General features: G+C 45.9%; 1 long non-coding RNA gene across 2 annotated transcripts; it reads right to left on the bottom strand.

Annotated features, from left to right (window-relative positions):
• Positions 1 to 5,502: 5,502 nt before the first annotated feature.
• On the bottom strand, positions 5,503 to 15,048 carry LOC138849787 (uncharacterized). Of its 2 annotated transcripts, none has more exons than XR_011388958.1 (2): positions 14,824 to 15,048; positions 5,503 to 6,492 (listed from the first exon to the last, which is right to left on the bottom strand). It is a non-coding gene; the product is annotated as an uncharacterized lncRNA (long non-coding RNA). The 2 variants fall into 2 exon arrangements; XR_011388957.1 differs by lacking the exon at positions 5,503 to 6,492 and adding an exon at positions 11,769 to 12,006.
• Between the last annotated feature and the right edge of the window lie 1,347 nt (positions 15,049 to 16,395).

Here is a 16,395-nt window from a genome sequence, read left to right as displayed (position 1 = left end):
ATCCGAAGGTTTGACAGGGACTGGAGCGTGTGCTTCCAAGATGGCTCACTCACATGGCTAGTGGGGTGACGTTGGCCAGTGGCTGTTGCCATGTGCAGAAATTGCTTGAGCATCCTTACGACATGGCTCCTGATTTCTCCTAGAGCAAGTGAGCCCAAAGAAATGCAGGCAAAAACTGCGATGTCTTTTATGACTTTGCCTCAGAAATAATATTCCATTATTTCTGTAATATCTCACTGTGTACACAGTCCAGCTGTGTTTATTGTGGGAATCTATTACTTATCTATGTAAACTCTAGGAGGCAAGAAGCCTAGAGAACCATTGGATGCTAGCTACCATTGTATATCTAGCAGATTGACAAAAACTCAAAGGTCTATCATTTGCTGTCATGAAAGGGGCAGAGTTACACTTGCTAGGATCACATGGTGAAATCTCACAGGCAGAAGAGTTACCATGTTGTGTGGCTCCTCCAACCCCTTACCATTCTTCTAGGGAGAGAAAGAGGCAGCAGGGCTACTAAGCCATGTCGTCTTCCCTCAATACAAAGGTGCAAAACAATGGAAACTAACCCTGCTTGTGAAAACAGAAACTAGCATAGCTATATCTAAAATATTTGCATTTTGTAGGAGACTTGAGCTTGTGCCTAACTTATGATCCAGCAGTTCTACTCCAGTATGTGCCTAAAACTTACTTTTGCGCATGCATACACATGTACACTAGGAAACATTCACAGACACCTTATCCCTAAGAGAAAAAACCTGATTATCTGTAAATGGAGAAGCAAATTATTGAATATTAATAAACTATAGTACTATGTAGTAATGCAAAGTGAATGAACTAAAGGTCCATGCATCTACCTTAGATAATCTAAAAATCAATGTCAAAATAAAGATTCAAATGACAGAGAAACATACATAATATATCCTTTAGAGTACCACAGATATAAGATAAAATTATAAAGCAAAACAAGGGAATGATCAATACAAAAGACTGGAGAGTAATTGCTTCTGCAGAAGTAATTGGAGAGGGACTCTATGAAACTCCAAGGGACTGGTAATGTTTTATTTCTCAAACATTATGAGTGCTTATTATCATTCTTTAAGCTCTACGTATACCATTTTATAAAGTCCTTTGTAAAAATGATGTGATTCCCAATAAAAATTGGAAATTAAATTGTTCTTTAAAAAACGATACAGATTAAAATGTCAGAGCTATTTCAGGGAGCGAATACATGTTCTTAAATATTTATCATTATAGATTAACATCTTCCCATCCTCCATACCACCCTATAGATATACAAAATATAAATAAAGCTGGGAAAGAGGGCCAACTTTCCTCAATTTGAGAATGCTACTAAAAAAGTCATGGTAATTTGCCCTGAGAGCTCCCCAATTCACAGTGTGGCTCCAGATCTCTGACATGGAGTTTCAGGAGAAGAGCTAAAATAGACTAAGAATGATATGCTCCAATCCAAACTTCATGCAAGGCAAAGCTGGGACTATGGTTGAAATTGATTCACCAGGTGGATTCAACTATTTTCCAGGTCTCTATCAACCAGAATTTTGATGTGAAAGCATATTTTATTTTCTTTAGTCTCTTCATCATTTTTAGATTGCAGAATAGAAAACTTACCTACTGTTCTGTTACCCAGATGGTCAAATATTAGGGTTTTTTGTTGCTAAAAAATATGCTTTTTCTACTGATAAAGAAAGTTTCCAGAAAGAAAGCACATGTTTTTCCTAATGGGTATATTAATCACTAAAGTTTTTAAAAGTAACATTCTAGCCAAATCATATAGCTTTCCATAATATATATACATTTTAGTTGCATAATTATTGGCATTAAAAATCAGAAGCATATTTGATACAGCCTTGTATTACTCAGAGTTCTTTGATTGCAAGGAACCAAGTCCAAATCTGAGTAACACAAATTACAAAAGAATTTGTTGCAAAAATATAGAAGGTTTTATTGAAGTAAAGAAGCAATTGACCAACCAGACTTTGGAAAGGGCAGGAGCTAGGGTAGCTCCAGGAATCTGGATTGTGGGATTTATTGGGCAGTATTTTTCCCTAGGTACTCTCATCAAAATCAGTTAGCACCAATATTTTTTTCAATTTATGTCACTGTGTTTAACTTTCAAATTCCTGCTACAGTCTGGACTGGTTTGGGTTATTTGACCATTTCTTGGCAAGAGGAAATTGTGGTGAAATTGACAATTCCACCAAGACTGGTATAGTAGAGGTTGGAGTACTGTCAGGAGAAGTCTAATATTTTCCAAAGGAAAACCAAGGTACTTATTATGAGAAGAATAGAGGCATTGATGTTGCACTGGCCAAATAGCAGATTTCCACTATCATTCCCTTGAGCGGATATTAATTTTACTGCAATCTTCTTATCCAGAAAATTGTACATTTCAGTGCCACCAAATCTGGACACTGTCCTAGTCTGCCCAGCTGCCATAACAAAATACCATCACCTGGGGACTGAAACAGCAGGCATTTATCTTCTCACAGTCCTGGAAGTTGAAAGTCTGCAATCAGGGTGGTGGCGTGGGGAGGCTCTGAGGAGGGCTCTCTTTGAGGTTTGCAGCCCCATCTCTCCTCTCTCTGTGTCCTCACCCGACCTTTCCTCAATACGTGTGTATGTGCGGACAGAGCTGTCTTTTCCTCTTCTACTAAAACGAATCCTACTGGATTAGGACCCGCCCTTATGATCTCATTAACCATAATTACCTCCTTAAAGCCCTATTTCCAAATAAAATCATTCTGAGGTTAGGACTTCAACAGGAAATTCGGGGGCAGGCAGCTAGGATGAGATTCACAATTCACTAGCTCCGTTTTGATCGTCTTCTCATCCTCAGGCACAGATGTGATGGCAGAGTCGACGGAGTGCCAGCCACTGCTCGAGTAATCGGTCAGGGCCGAGGGGGTGGTGGTTGTCAGGCTTTGTGGGGTTTCTTGCTGTTGGCAGCCCAGCCACTTCTCCCCCTCGACCAAAAGCCACCATATACAGAGCCCAGGCTCCATCTCCATTGCCCCTGTACAAACTGACTTGTCTGAGTCTGTTCCTTTTCTGTGGTTCAGCTCTACAGCAGTCGCTTTTCCAGTCTTCATCATGTGTCCCTCCTCTGTTTTTCAGACAACTCCAAAGGAATTTCTTAGAGAGGCCATGTGGAATAGTGGAAAGCTATGGAAGTCAGATCACTTATGTTCTATTCCTAGCTCCAGCACCAACAAGCTGTGTAATTTTTAGGGAAAATTGCTTAACCTCCAGTAAGTTCATTTATGCCATAGATGTGCTTTGTTTTGTTCCAAGTTTTCTGCTGGGTGTTGGGAAGTCAGTGACATGCGCTCCAAAGGAATAGTCAAGGATCCTGTGGGAGCATGAGGTTGGGGAGGTATCAGCACATCTGGCAGGCTCTCTAAGGAATGATTCCTACAGGAAATAAGGATGAGCAGGAGTTGCCTAGGAGAGGTAGAGGAATGGGGAAGGAAACTCACTGAGGCCAGAGGGAAGGGCATATGCCCAGGATCTGAGGCGCAAGGGGCGTGGGACATGGGAAGAGTGATGTGGTTGAGGCTGGGCAAGAGCATGCAACTATCAGACCCTACCAAAGAGTTTGTTCTCTGTCCCAGCACCTGCAGTAGGAGCAAGGGAGAGATGCTCCAGTATATGGTTTTAAAAGAACCCTCAGGCTTGGAGATGGAGGAGTTTTGGAGACGCAAAGGTGGCTGAGGCTAGACCAGCCAGGTGGCTAGAGGATGCTGGTGTGGAACAGGATAGGGAGAGACCTGGTTAATAAACATGTCAGTCATTTTCAATAAAGCATGGTAGCTGCAGTTTGTATTACATCTACAGGCCTGGCCCAGAGTGTTGTTTGCTAACACATTCAGCAACATTTATTGTGCAACTACTCCATCCAGACATTTTTCTAGGTGCTGAAGACACAGCAATGGATAAAACTGAGACTTTGCCTTAAAGAAGCTTACTTCCTGGAAAAATGGTTTTCATGTTCTTGTGGTGGTTTTAACATCAAATGAGATATGTAGCTATCCAGGCAGGTTATGTTGGCATCCAGCAATCTCTAAGGAATACTAATTTTCGCCTTTCTCCCTGTGTAGTGTCTTACTGCTGCTGCAACAAATCACTACACACTTGGTGGCTTAACACATCAAAAACATCTTGTCTTAACGTTCTAGAGATCAGAAATCCAAAAGGCATCTCACTGGGCTAAACTCAGGGCATCAGGAAGCCTGAATTCGGGAAGCCCTTGGGAGAGTCCATTTCCTTGTCTCCTCCAGCTTCTTGGCTGCCTTTGACCTTCAAGGCCAGTGGCGTCCAGTCTTACCTCTCTTGGATCACAGCGCTCTGACATTCACTCCGCTTGCCTCTCTCTGTTACTTAAAAGGATTCTTGTGATTATATTGGGCCCACACAGATAATTGTCAAACCTCACTCTCTCAAGATCCTTCCCTTACCCTCATCTGTAGAGTCCCTTTGGCCCTGTCCGGTGACACACAGGTTCTGGGGCTGGAACAGGCACATCTGGGGCTAGAGCGCTGTTCTGTCTGCACTCTCCCTCTGCAGCATTTGTGTGCCCATTTCATGAAACAGAAGGAAGATTCCTCCTTTCTCCTTCCAGTTTGGTTCTCAGTGTGCAACTGAGCAGTAAAGTGACTGAAACACAGGGACGACCAAAGTTCAATCAGTCTCTTTTTTCCTGTGCCTGAGTGGTTTCAAGAGCACCCCAGAGAGCTTCCTCTTTATTAGGGAGTCAAGTGCCAAAACCACAGATCTCTCCCAGAGCTGCCAGGGAGCAGGCTGTTTCGGGTTATCACATTTGAGTCCCTGTTCTCAGATATTCCAGCCGCTATCCGGAAACCTTTAACCATGAGTGCTGTGTCCCAGCAGGCTTTCCTACCCGCAGAGTTACTCCTAGGGATAAAAGGACATTTTAAAGAATATCCCTGACACATTCTACAGCACTGAGACAGGGGAAAGAGTCAGGTGAGTAAATGAAGATAGAGATCTTGTTTCCTTCTGGAGGAAAATATTCCAAGAATTTCACAAAGTGCAAGTGTCACACATTCCTATAATGCTGCATATTTAAGGCATGAGGAAAAAAAAAACACTACTGGGGATATTTAGTGACCCATTTAAAAATAAATTAATTGGCATTTCCCATCAGGGTCTAGGCTGCAGTTTTATAAACTCTCCCCCAGCTCCTGTATAGGAGCAGCTCTGAAAAGGGCACAGAGGGTTGTGTTCAAGTTGTCTTTTTCTTCCTGCAAGCAAATGGCCAGGGTTTCCTGATTCCAGGTAACAAACCCCAACTTAGTACCAGAAATGAAAAATTAACTCTCTCAGACAGGTGCTTGAGAGGCGTTTGTCCTGCAGCTGATGCAATGCCAGCACCTGCTCCCCTCTTTGAATGGACTGCCCAGGTTGATGTGGGTCTCCAGCCCCTGGAATGAGACAGTCTAAACGCTGGCAGGGGCACTGTTTTTTTTTTTTTTAAAGATTTTACATATTTATTTGAGAGGTAGAGTTACAGACAGTGAGAGGGAGAGACAGAGAGAAAGATGGTTCACTACTCAAATGGCCGCAACAGCTGGAGCTGCACTGATTGGAAGCCAGGAGCCAGGAGCTTGCTTCTTCATGGAGTTGTGCTGATGGGAAGCCAGGAGTCAGGTGCTTCTTCCTGGTCTCCCACGTGGGTGCAGGTCCCAAGCACGTGGGCCATCCTCCACTGCACTCCCGGGCCACAGCAGAGAGCCGGACTGGAAGAGGAGCAGCCGGGACTAGAACCGGTGCCCATATGGGATGCCTGTGCTGCAGGTGGAGGATTAACCCACTGCACCACGGTGCTGACCCCAAGGGGCAGTGGTTTAACATGCTGGCAGAAGAGGGAGGGTGACTACTAGGATGTGCAGGAAGACAAGGCACCTGGGAGGAAAATGGTGTAGCTTGCTCTCGTGGTGGCGTCTGTGTGATGGGAGAGGATGCTGGCGACGTAAGGGTGTGCTGAGAAAGTGAGCAGGAAAAGGAACACTTCAGCCACCTGTGCCTTTATTGTTTGCCATTTCCCACGCTTCTGGGTCGTCTGGTTGGGTTTACTTCTTCAGTGAAGTTTATTCTCCATTTCCTCCTGGCTCATGAGAGAGCCCCTAGGGGAAGCCATGAAACTCAGTTCAGGCAGTCAGGCCTCATCTTTGGAGGACAAATGCACAAGAGGTACCCAATAGGCAAGATCCACTTCCCTGGGCTCCCAGGGCAATTCTTTCTTCCTTTCTCAGCTATTTCCCCGCTCTCAGCTTTCCTTCAGGGCTGTTAATCAGCATCATCTCATCCGCACCGTCCAGCTACTCGCAACACAATGCCGGCCATCTGGCCCCCTTGCCTCCCTTCTCTGCCATTGCAGTCTCAAGTCTCAAGGGCACAGGCAAAAGAACAGAGGCTGGTTCTGTCAGAAATGGAGTCTCCTTTCCCACACTGCAAGAAGGAAAAAAAAGTGAAAGGGGATTAGGGTTGGGGGAGGCTGCCCCTCATTCCCTTTCAGAATCCTGTCATCCGAATCCCGCTAGGATTGACAAGCCACACCTTCTTGTGCGCACCACCATCACTTCTATTAAAGCTAGAATTGATTGACTAGGTAATACATGGAAGCATTTTCCCTAGCCTTTCCATCAGAGTCGCTTATGCTGTTAGCAGCACTGAGCAGGATTTTGCAGCTGGAAAGAAGCTACCCTGGTGATCTGTCTACTGGGAGGTGTGGAAGCCAGAGCTACTTCAGATGGCTGTAGGAAGCTGGTCAGCACAGAGGAGAAGGTGGCCATTTTCCTCTCAAGTCCCTTGCTTAGATAGATCCCTATTAGCAATGGCTCTTTAATTCTCTCACTAGAAAGCCACAGCTCATTAAAACTGACTAGACACAGGGAGCATAAAATAGCAACACTTTTTTTTTTTTTTTAACTGACTTTGCCTTAGGGTTGACAACCTGCCCAGTCAAATTGTCCTGGTGTTGATCTTATATCAAAGCTGCCTCTGCAAATTAATCATTAGGTGGCCCTGTCCAAGCCTTTGAGAAGTGTGTGTCACCGAGTTTGTCACTTCTTTCTAGTTGCCTGCAGTTCAACAGCCAAGTGCGGGGTTGGCAGTGACCTGGGCAGCCTGATTGCAGGGTGCCAAACGGGGGGATGGAGGGAGATAGTTGACTCCTTGGCTGAACTCCTTTAAAAGTGCAGCCCAGGGCCCCAGAATTGCTTATTCTGGAAAGAGGCTGTGATAATCAGTACAGCTTTTTCAATAGATGAGCTCAGAAAAACGTTAAGTGAAATCTTATTATTAGTGTTATAACATCTTCTCCTTCATGGAGTCACATAATGAATCCTTTTTAAACCCAAATAATCATCCCTTAATTTTACCTCTTCCAGAAATGCTGATTTTCATATGTTGGAAACGGTTATTCCTCCAGAGTACAAGGCACACGGGCAAGCAAGTCATTTAGCTGCAATATAGTTAAAGTGTTGAGAGTTAATCATTTCTATCCTTATTCCCAGGAAATCTGTTTTGTGTGTCCCAGCTTGGAGAACATTATGTAGGACACAAGCGAACATCTGAAGACAATACATCAGCCGGGCAGCCAGCCTCTCTGGAGTGTGGTATTTTTGGATGTGGTGTCTGTTCAGTGGGCCAGCGAAGGACATAGTCACCTCACAGCCCTGACGGTGTCACTTCCCGAGATCATCACAGGCTGGCGCTCTCTTCCAGGACAAGGTGGGTACAGCCAAGCGGAAGCTGGCATGTTCTCACACCAAAGGCAACAACAACAACAAAAATAGAAAGTTTGAGGAGCCAGATTCGATCTGCTGAAGTTCACGCTGAATACTTGTCCTCCTCCCAGGGGTGAAACTGCCATGGAACATTTAATAACTCGTGGCTAACGCAGTCCTGGCTGGACCCCGAGCAGCACTCGGTGCACAGGAACGGCCACAGCACTTAATCATGCAGCACGGCGAGGAGGACGTTTGTGTGTTCAAAGACAAACCGCTCACCGTCAGCTCGGTCGTGACCGTCACTCTCATCCGGAGTGAGGCTTCAGCACTTACAGAATGCATCCATTTCTCATGGAAGTCCTGGGGCGTGAGTGTGGTGGGTGCTTCTGTCTACTCTCCAAATAGGTAGTTTAACCTCAGTACCTGTGCAGGTGAGTTGATTTAAAAATGAGGTCTTTTCCAATGTAGTCAAGCTAAAATGAGGTTACACTGGATTAGGTCTTAATCCGATTATAGATGTCCTTATAAGAGACATTTGGACACACATAGTAAAGAGAATGCCAAGTCATGACTCAGACACATGGGAGATGGCGGACGTTGGTGTCTTGTGGCTGTGGACCAAGGACACTGAGGAATGCTGACAAGCGCTAGAAACTAGTGAAGCAGTATGGGACAGATTCACTCTCAACTCCCAGGACGGAATCAGACTTGCTGACACCTGATTTGGGACTTTTTTTTAAAAGCATGTATTTTTTAAAAAATGTATTTTATTTATTTGGAACATAGAGAGAGGGCTCCCATCTGCTGGTCCACATCCCAAATGCCTGCAAAGGCCAGGGCTGGGCAAGGCCAAAGCCAGGAGACAAGAACTCAATCTGGGTTTCTCACATGAGTGGCAGGAACCTTCCTTGAGCCATCACCTGCCGCCTCTCAGGGTACACATTAGCGGGATGCTGGAATGGGGCTCAGGGCTTGAACTCAGGCACTCATATATGGAATGTGGATGTCCCATGCAGTCATAACCTCTGCATGAAACTCCTGCCCTGACTTTGGCCTTGCAGCGTTTGGAACTGTGAAAACACATCTCTGTTATGTTAATCACCCACTTGCCAGTACTGTATTATAGAATCCCTAAGTAGCTAACATTATGGGTGTTCCATTTATAGGTGAAAAATAAAGTTTCAGAAATGTTAAGAAATTTAGTCCATGTTACACAGTCAGTAAATGGTTAGCAGGAAGTCTTAAAACCCAGAGCGATGAGTTCAAATCCTAGGCCCTTCCTCTCCCATAAACTTGCTTCATGGGATGCAGGGAGAACACACATTACTTTATTCAGAAAATAAACTCACTGTGTCTCTGAAAACAGTAGGCATGGAGACAAGCAAGAAAGAGCTATACCATGTGTGGGTATATTCCCCAAAGAACTGAAATCATGGGCTTGAAGAGATATTTGCACATCTGTGGCCCTAGAATTCCTCATAATAGCCAAGGGGTGGAAACAACATAAGAATCCTACAACAGAATAGCTCAATGAAATGTGGAGCTTACATTCCATAGAATATTATTTAGCCTTAAAAGGAATTAAATTCTGACACGTGCTGCAAATTGAAGAACCATTAGGATGTTATACTAAGGGAAATAATCCGGTCACCAAAAAGACATAGACTGTGTGATCTTACTTGTATGAAAGAGATGCACAGGCGAGAAATTCAGGATGGGAAAAGGGAATGGTTTAGTGGACGTAGAATTTCAGTTTTAGAAGATGAAAAGAGTTCTGGAGACTGGTTTTACAACAGCTCAAATGTTCTTAGCACTACTAAGTCTACACCTAAAAATGACTAAAATAAATTTTATGTGTGTTTTACCACAATTAGACAGGGGAAGAGGACTGGGGCTTGCAATGATAACAGGATTGTTAGCTTGGCTAGGTTGTGAGAAGGCACAGAGAGAACAGGCTGATCTCCTTGCTCAAGACAGTGTTATTTGTGCTTGCTGGGACATGCACCCTACAGTAGCATTCAAAGAAGCGAGGCAGATGGAGGGGGTAGGGGGCAGTGGTGGGCGTCTACCTTCCTCAGGTGGGGCCTGGAAGCCCGCAGTGCTGATAGCTGTTGGTTTCACACCAGCACGCAGTCTGTCGAGGTTATTCCAAAGTGCTGCTAGCAGCAGCTTGACTCAGGTGTTTAGCATCTATCTGCCCCAGGGGTGCGTGCTTCTCTCAAAGACTTGAGGAGCACACCTTTTCTTTGTTAGTTGGTAAGAGATTGAATTTCATTGTTTCCTGATCTTGCTAGCTCATGGCACAGACGGAAGTTATAAGGGTCTCTCCATTGGAGTATTCCCTTCCCCTCCAAGGTCATGCTTCGAGGTAGCAGAGCTCTGGCTGGCTGGCTGGCTTCAGTCCTGCTTCCTGTATTTGCAGGCAAGTGTTCAGCTCCTGCCAGGTCGCGTGAGATGTCCCTGGCCTGCAGGGGGTGCTCTATCAGGGCACTAGATGAGAGGTACCTGCCTCTCACTCTTTCGACTTACGCGTCTCATTCTCCTGAGCATTTCAGGGATACAAAGGGGCATCACAGATCTGTAAGCATCAGATGCTGTGTAAGTGTGTTGACTACTCTCTACTGGGCCCATCAGACCCACTGCTGTTTCTCTGGTAGCCTCTAAGCATGCCATGGCGTGTACTCTTTTGCCATCTAGCTTCTGACTGTGTTCAGATCCTGGGAGGGGACAGGCCAGCAGGAAAATCCATCACGATGGATACTTCTGCTGCTGCCTCCCTGCTGGTCCCTGCAGGGCCACAACTCCAACTCAGAGCAGTAGTGGGCTGGCCTCTCACAGCTGGGGCTCTCCTGGCTTCCAGTACCTCCCTACCGTATTCCTTAGGCCTTAGGGGCTAACAGAGAATATTGTTGCTAGGCCCTGGGCACTTGAATATCTTTTGTTATCTCCTTTCTGAAACAAAATTTTATTTATTTATTTGGAAGCCAGAGGGGGAGAGAGAGAGAGAACGTTCACATTCACTGGTTCAGTCCCCAAATGCCCAGGAGCCAGGAACTCAACTCAGAGCCCCCTTGTGGTGAAAGGGACCCCACTACTGCTGATCCTTTCAGGGTGCATTAACAAGAAGCTGGAATCAGGAGCCAGGCATTAAACCCAGGCACTTTGATATGGGATGTGGGTATCTTAACAGCTGGGCTAGAGGCTCACCCCTTCTGATGTCTTCTTTAATTCTTCCCCACATTTCTGTAAACAGTTCTGTCATGACACTCTGTAGTCATTCCTTTGTGTAGCATCTGATTCCTGCTGGGACTCTGACAGATTCTGTGAGTGGCAGGAGGAAAACAACATCACAGGAAACCAAGGGGCTAGGAAAGGATGGGTAATGTCAAAAATGAAAATCAAAAGTTGATGGGCACACTTAGGCTCACACAGTCACTGGCTGGAATTTGAACATGGAGGGCCTGACCACTCTGCTGACTTGGATTTCTATTTTTAGCAGCCTGCAAATCTTTCAAGACATGCACCCATGGTATATTCTGACCATTACTTTTGTCCACAGACAAGGTGTAGATGTTTTGAGGACCAATTGTTGGGAGAAGCTATGTCCTGGTGACCCGGTCCAAAGGGGTGATCATGATAATTATAGTGACCGTTGATACTGCTAACTGTACAGTGAGCATTGTGCTGCATCATGTCTGTATGGTCTCACCATATCCTCACATCAGCTGCGTGAAGAAAACATGTTGTTTTACAGGTGAGAAAGTCTGACTTAATTAAAGAGGCTAAGTATTGACTCATAGTTTTACAGCCAAAGTGGAACCCAGGCCACCTAACACCAGAGCTCTTAACTACTGCATGAGTATTTCCCCAAAGCAGCCCTAGTACCAGGACTGCAATAGGGGACAATCTGGAAATAGTCCATGGGTGAACAGTTTTATTTATTAATTATGGTTTTATACTTAGGGATACCTCCTATTTATGACAAGTGAACTGTTTTTGCATTTTAAAAAAAGATTTATTTATTTGAAAGGCAGAGTTACAGAGAGAGAGGAAGAGGCAGAAACAGAGAAAGATCTTCCAACTGAAGGTTCACTCCCCAAATGGCCACATCAGCCAAGGCTGGGCCAAGCTGAAGCCAGGAGCCAGGAGCTTCATTTAGGTTTCCCACATGGGTGCAGGGGCAAGGACTGGGGCCATCTTCTGCTGTTTTGGCAGGCTCATTAGCAGGGAGCTGGATTGGAAGTGGAGCAACCAAGACTCAACCAGTGCAGTTTACTCTCCTGTGTTCCAGTGCTGACCGCCAGTTTTACATATTTGAGAGTGAGGTAATTTCCCTTTCCAAATAAATAATACAAATATGAAAATATATATAAAGAAAAATAATATGGAACTTGATCGGCTGAGTGTGGACATGGCTAAAATTACAGTTGAAACCTGAGGATGACTCCATGCTATCCCTCAGGGATCCTGAAGTGTTCACACAGAAGAAATCTCTGCTTGAAAGTTAAAAATAAATAAACAAATAAAGGAACACTCATCTCCAGGCTTTTCCTAAACAACTCATTCTGGAAAATTTTCCCATTTCTAGAGACAGTTTAGAATACAGTCGGTTTCGCTGCAAGTAAAGTTTCTGTGCTAACAGTCGCTCATATGGAGTTGACAAATAAGGGAAGTGTCGTGCTGGGTAGCATGTGCTGGGGGGAGGGAAGGAGCTGGCCCACATGTGCCTTTCCTAGCTGAGGGTAGGAATGAGCTGGGGGGGGGGGTAGGAGCTGGCCCACATGTGCCTTTTCTAGTTGAGGGTAGCATGTGCTGGGGGGGGGGCGGGTAGGAGCTGCACCACATGTGCCTTTCCTAGTTGAGGGTAGGAATGTGCTGGGGGGGGGGGTAGGAGCTGGCCCACATGTGCCTTTCCTAGTTGAGGGTAGCATGTGCTGGGGGGGTAGGAGCTGGCCCACATGTGCCACAGCAGTGCCCATCCCTGGGGTTCCCTCCCAGAGGTGCACCAGAGCCTTGCATATGCAGCACCATTGCCCTGTCTCAATGGTGGTCACTGCATCTCTAGGAAATCAAATACTTTTACTCAACAGGATTGGACCAGGGCTCCCAATCGTCATTAGTGGTACCAAGACACCCAATGGGGTAGTGATGGGCTCTGTGTCATGTCTCTTACCTTCCCCTGTCGCCCACAAAATGCCAGCTAATATTGCTACCACCAGCACAAACTCCATTTTCCCCCTCCTCCTGAAGCTTAACCATCTTCCCAGTTCTTTATCTAGCCACGACCAAAGCAGCAAATGAACAAGCTGCTTCGGCCACATAGAGTGGCTGGAGTAAGGGTTAGTAAGGCTTCATGTTAGCTGTTGGTTTAATCCATGAGATACCTCAGTCTTCACTATTGGGCCTCCAACTACTCCTCTCGGACTTGATTCTGAGTGGGGATAGGGTGGGGTCTTTGGCTCATTGCAACTCCTCATTGCTTGTCAGACTCAAGATGAGGGAGCCTCCTTGGCCCTTTGCTCCTTGGCTGCTCCTCAGGTCATAGCCACTCAGAGCTGAGTGATTAACCACAAAAATAGAACATTGACCCAGAATGTGCAGCAGGGTACGTACCCAGGAAACCAAGCTCCTCGTCTACAGTAAACAACGGAGGAAGCCAGCATGCAGAAGTCAGACTTACAGGAAGCCAGATGCCTATCTCGAGCAAGATTCAGGAAGGTGAACAGTACCTTCCACATCGATCAGCCCCACGTGGCCAGGACCAGATTAATAACTGACCGCTTCTCTTAGGTTTTTGTCAACACGTCCAACTTGAGAACCAACCAAAACAAACCAAACACACACTTTCTCCTAACCAGTCGTGCAGGATGCCTCTCTCGGATAGCTCACCTGCAGCCTCCCCAGGTCAACAGCCTCGCGGCAGGGCATATGTGAAGCTTGCCGTCTTTTCCACTGTTAAACTGCTCTGCCTGCCTTAGGTGCTCTGCCCAAATTGCTCTGCCAAGTTGACAGTGGCTGACTCCTTCGCTAGAGCAAGCTCAGAATAAGAAATAATAAAATAATAAATTTGCTTTTCTCACTTGGTTGGTTCTTGTTCATTTCCTCAGAGCCTGTAAACTGCTTATCCACTGGCCCATCCTGCCTTCATGCCCTGCCTACTGATGGGTCTCCAGGCCTCAATTTCTCCTGCGTGGAGTGTACCGGCAGAGCTGGGCTGGACTTCAGGGTGCCCTTGAGTGTGGCACGCAAGCTGCCCTGTTTCTTTTAAAAGCAAGTGGCCAGCCAAGAACGTAACTGGGTTTTAACTCCAATCCTACTTGATTTCCTGGTCCCACCCACCTCATCAGGGTTGGGGTTCAGCCTTACTCTTGCCAATTCCTCTTCTCAAGGATTAAAGTCTTGCTTATGAACCCAAGCCTACTAGCGTGTCACTAATCCCAAGTGATTAAATATCCCCTCTGCTAGTTGCCTATCTACATGGCCAAGCCCAGCTGCCTGGATTCTCCTTGTCCCACCCAACCCTGCCTCCCTCCCTTCCCCAGTGCACACACACTTGCTGCCACTAACAGAGGCACGCCTGGCCTGCAGTGGTCTCACAGGCTGCCTGCCACACACAACAATACCAGAAAGGTAGCCACTCATCCTGCGGGGGCTTGGCCTGGCAGCAGTTTTGATCGGATTGCAAGGTGGCCACATGATGGCACTGTAAAGCCACCAGTGCTCGCAGAGAGCTGGCAAGCTGCAAGGCCCTGGGGAGCGAAGCTCTGCATTTGCTGTTTCTCTGACTGTCAGAAGGCTGGAAACCGGTAATGGTCCACAACCTCCAGAAATCCTTAATATTATTTTGCTCGAGTTTTTTCCCAATCAATGGCCATTTGAGTTTGACACTTGTCAAACATGGACTCGCCTCTTCAGCACACAGCCCACCCCTCAAAGCTGTCCTTCCTTTGCATTCGACACAGGCACATTTTCATCTAAAACAGTCTGTCAGTTGCTGTGAACGTGAAAATAGACATACAGAGATTTAAGAAAGATGAAAATGTCTCACCTAAGCAGAAGTGAAATGATTTCTCCTTTTGTTCTGATCCATCATTATGCTAAATGAATAGATGCATTTCCCCCCTTCACATCCATAGCTGGGCGAATCACAGGTACAGAATGAAACTGGCCCTTGTCTATAAACATCTCTTGGCTGCCCTAGCTGATTAGTCACTGCACGCTTACAGGCTTGGTTGCCCAGGTAATCACACAAACAGTTGATGTTTTCCTACACCTTCCTTCCCTGACTCAGACTCATTGGCATTGAGACTTGTTTTTTGAGTGCTTTTACAAACAGACCACTGTGAGATTTACTTGCGTTTTTTATTTTTTCATGTGACTGTACGATAGTCCAATAATCCCCAAGCTCTGTTTAAAAATTAGCATAGCACATTGGGAAAAATATAAGGGTATGTTGAAAAGTTGGTGAGAAATTTGTTGTCATGAAAAAAATGAATACATTTCAAATTTTTGTGCAAATTTCTTGTTTAAAAAGATTTATTTATTTGAAAGGCAGAGTTACAGAGAGAGAGAGAGAGAGAGAGAGAGAGAGAGAGAGAGACCTTCCATCTGCTGGTTCATTCCCCAAATGGCCTCATTGCTTGGAGCGGAGCTGATCCAAATCCAGGAGCCAGGAGCTTCTTCCAGGTCTCCCATGTGGATGTAGGGGCCTAAGCACTTGGGCCATCTTCCACTGCTTTCCGAGGTTCATTAGTAGGGAGCTGGTTTAGAAGTGGAGCAGCTGGGACTCAAACTGGCATCCATATAGGATGCTGATGTCACAGGTGGCAGCGGCTTTACCTGCTCCACCACAGCTTTGGCCCCAAAGTAAATATCTTTTAACCCATTCTAATTCCATTTATTCCCATGGTCTTTTTGAACTGCCCTTCTACGTGCTCAGGATCCAGTGGTGGTGGTTGGTAGCCGGAGGCACCTACAACCTGGCTCAACACTTGGTCAAGTGTTCTCCTCCCTTTGACCCTCAACTTGTTTGTCTGTGAGCTGGGATAATAGGCATTTGACTTCCAAAGTTGTTTTGGGGATTCCGTGTGTAATGCAATTGCAGTATGCATAGCAGTTGCTCCATCGTGGGTGGTTAATATTCTTGTGAGTGGAGTGGATGGTCACAGTGCATAACGTGCAGCCAAGCTGAAAGGTCAGGGACGTTCTTCATGCTCTTTTAGGGATCCCATGCAGTGACTAAGACGCCTTTTGGATCAAACTGCCTGCCTCCAACTGTGATTCTACCATTTGTCTGGCAGAAAAGGTAAGCAAAACTGTCCAGTCCACAGCATCCCAGCTTGCAATGTTGACAGTCCCAGGCCTCGCCTCTGCATGCTGGTGTGAGCATCAAAGAAGATAGTGCACGTTTTAGGGATTGAATTGTATCTCCCCAAAAGTGTTGAACCACTAACTCCCAGTGCATGTGAAGGTGATTTTATTCAGAAACAGGGTCTTAAGGGGCCGGTGTTGGGTATATCAGGAAAAGCTGCCACCTGTGACACTGCCATATGGGCAACAGTTCGTGTCCTGGCTGGTCACTTCCAATCCAGCTCCTTGCTAATGTGCCTGGGAAAGTAGC

Source organism: Oryctolagus cuniculus, chromosome 5, assembly GCF_964237555.1.
Source record: "Oryctolagus cuniculus chromosome 5, mOryCun1.1, whole genome shotgun sequence".
Classification (NCBI taxonomy): domain Eukaryota; kingdom Metazoa; phylum Chordata; class Mammalia; order Lagomorpha; family Leporidae; genus Oryctolagus; species Oryctolagus cuniculus.
This window is presented reverse-complemented; position numbering and strand designations above follow the sequence as displayed.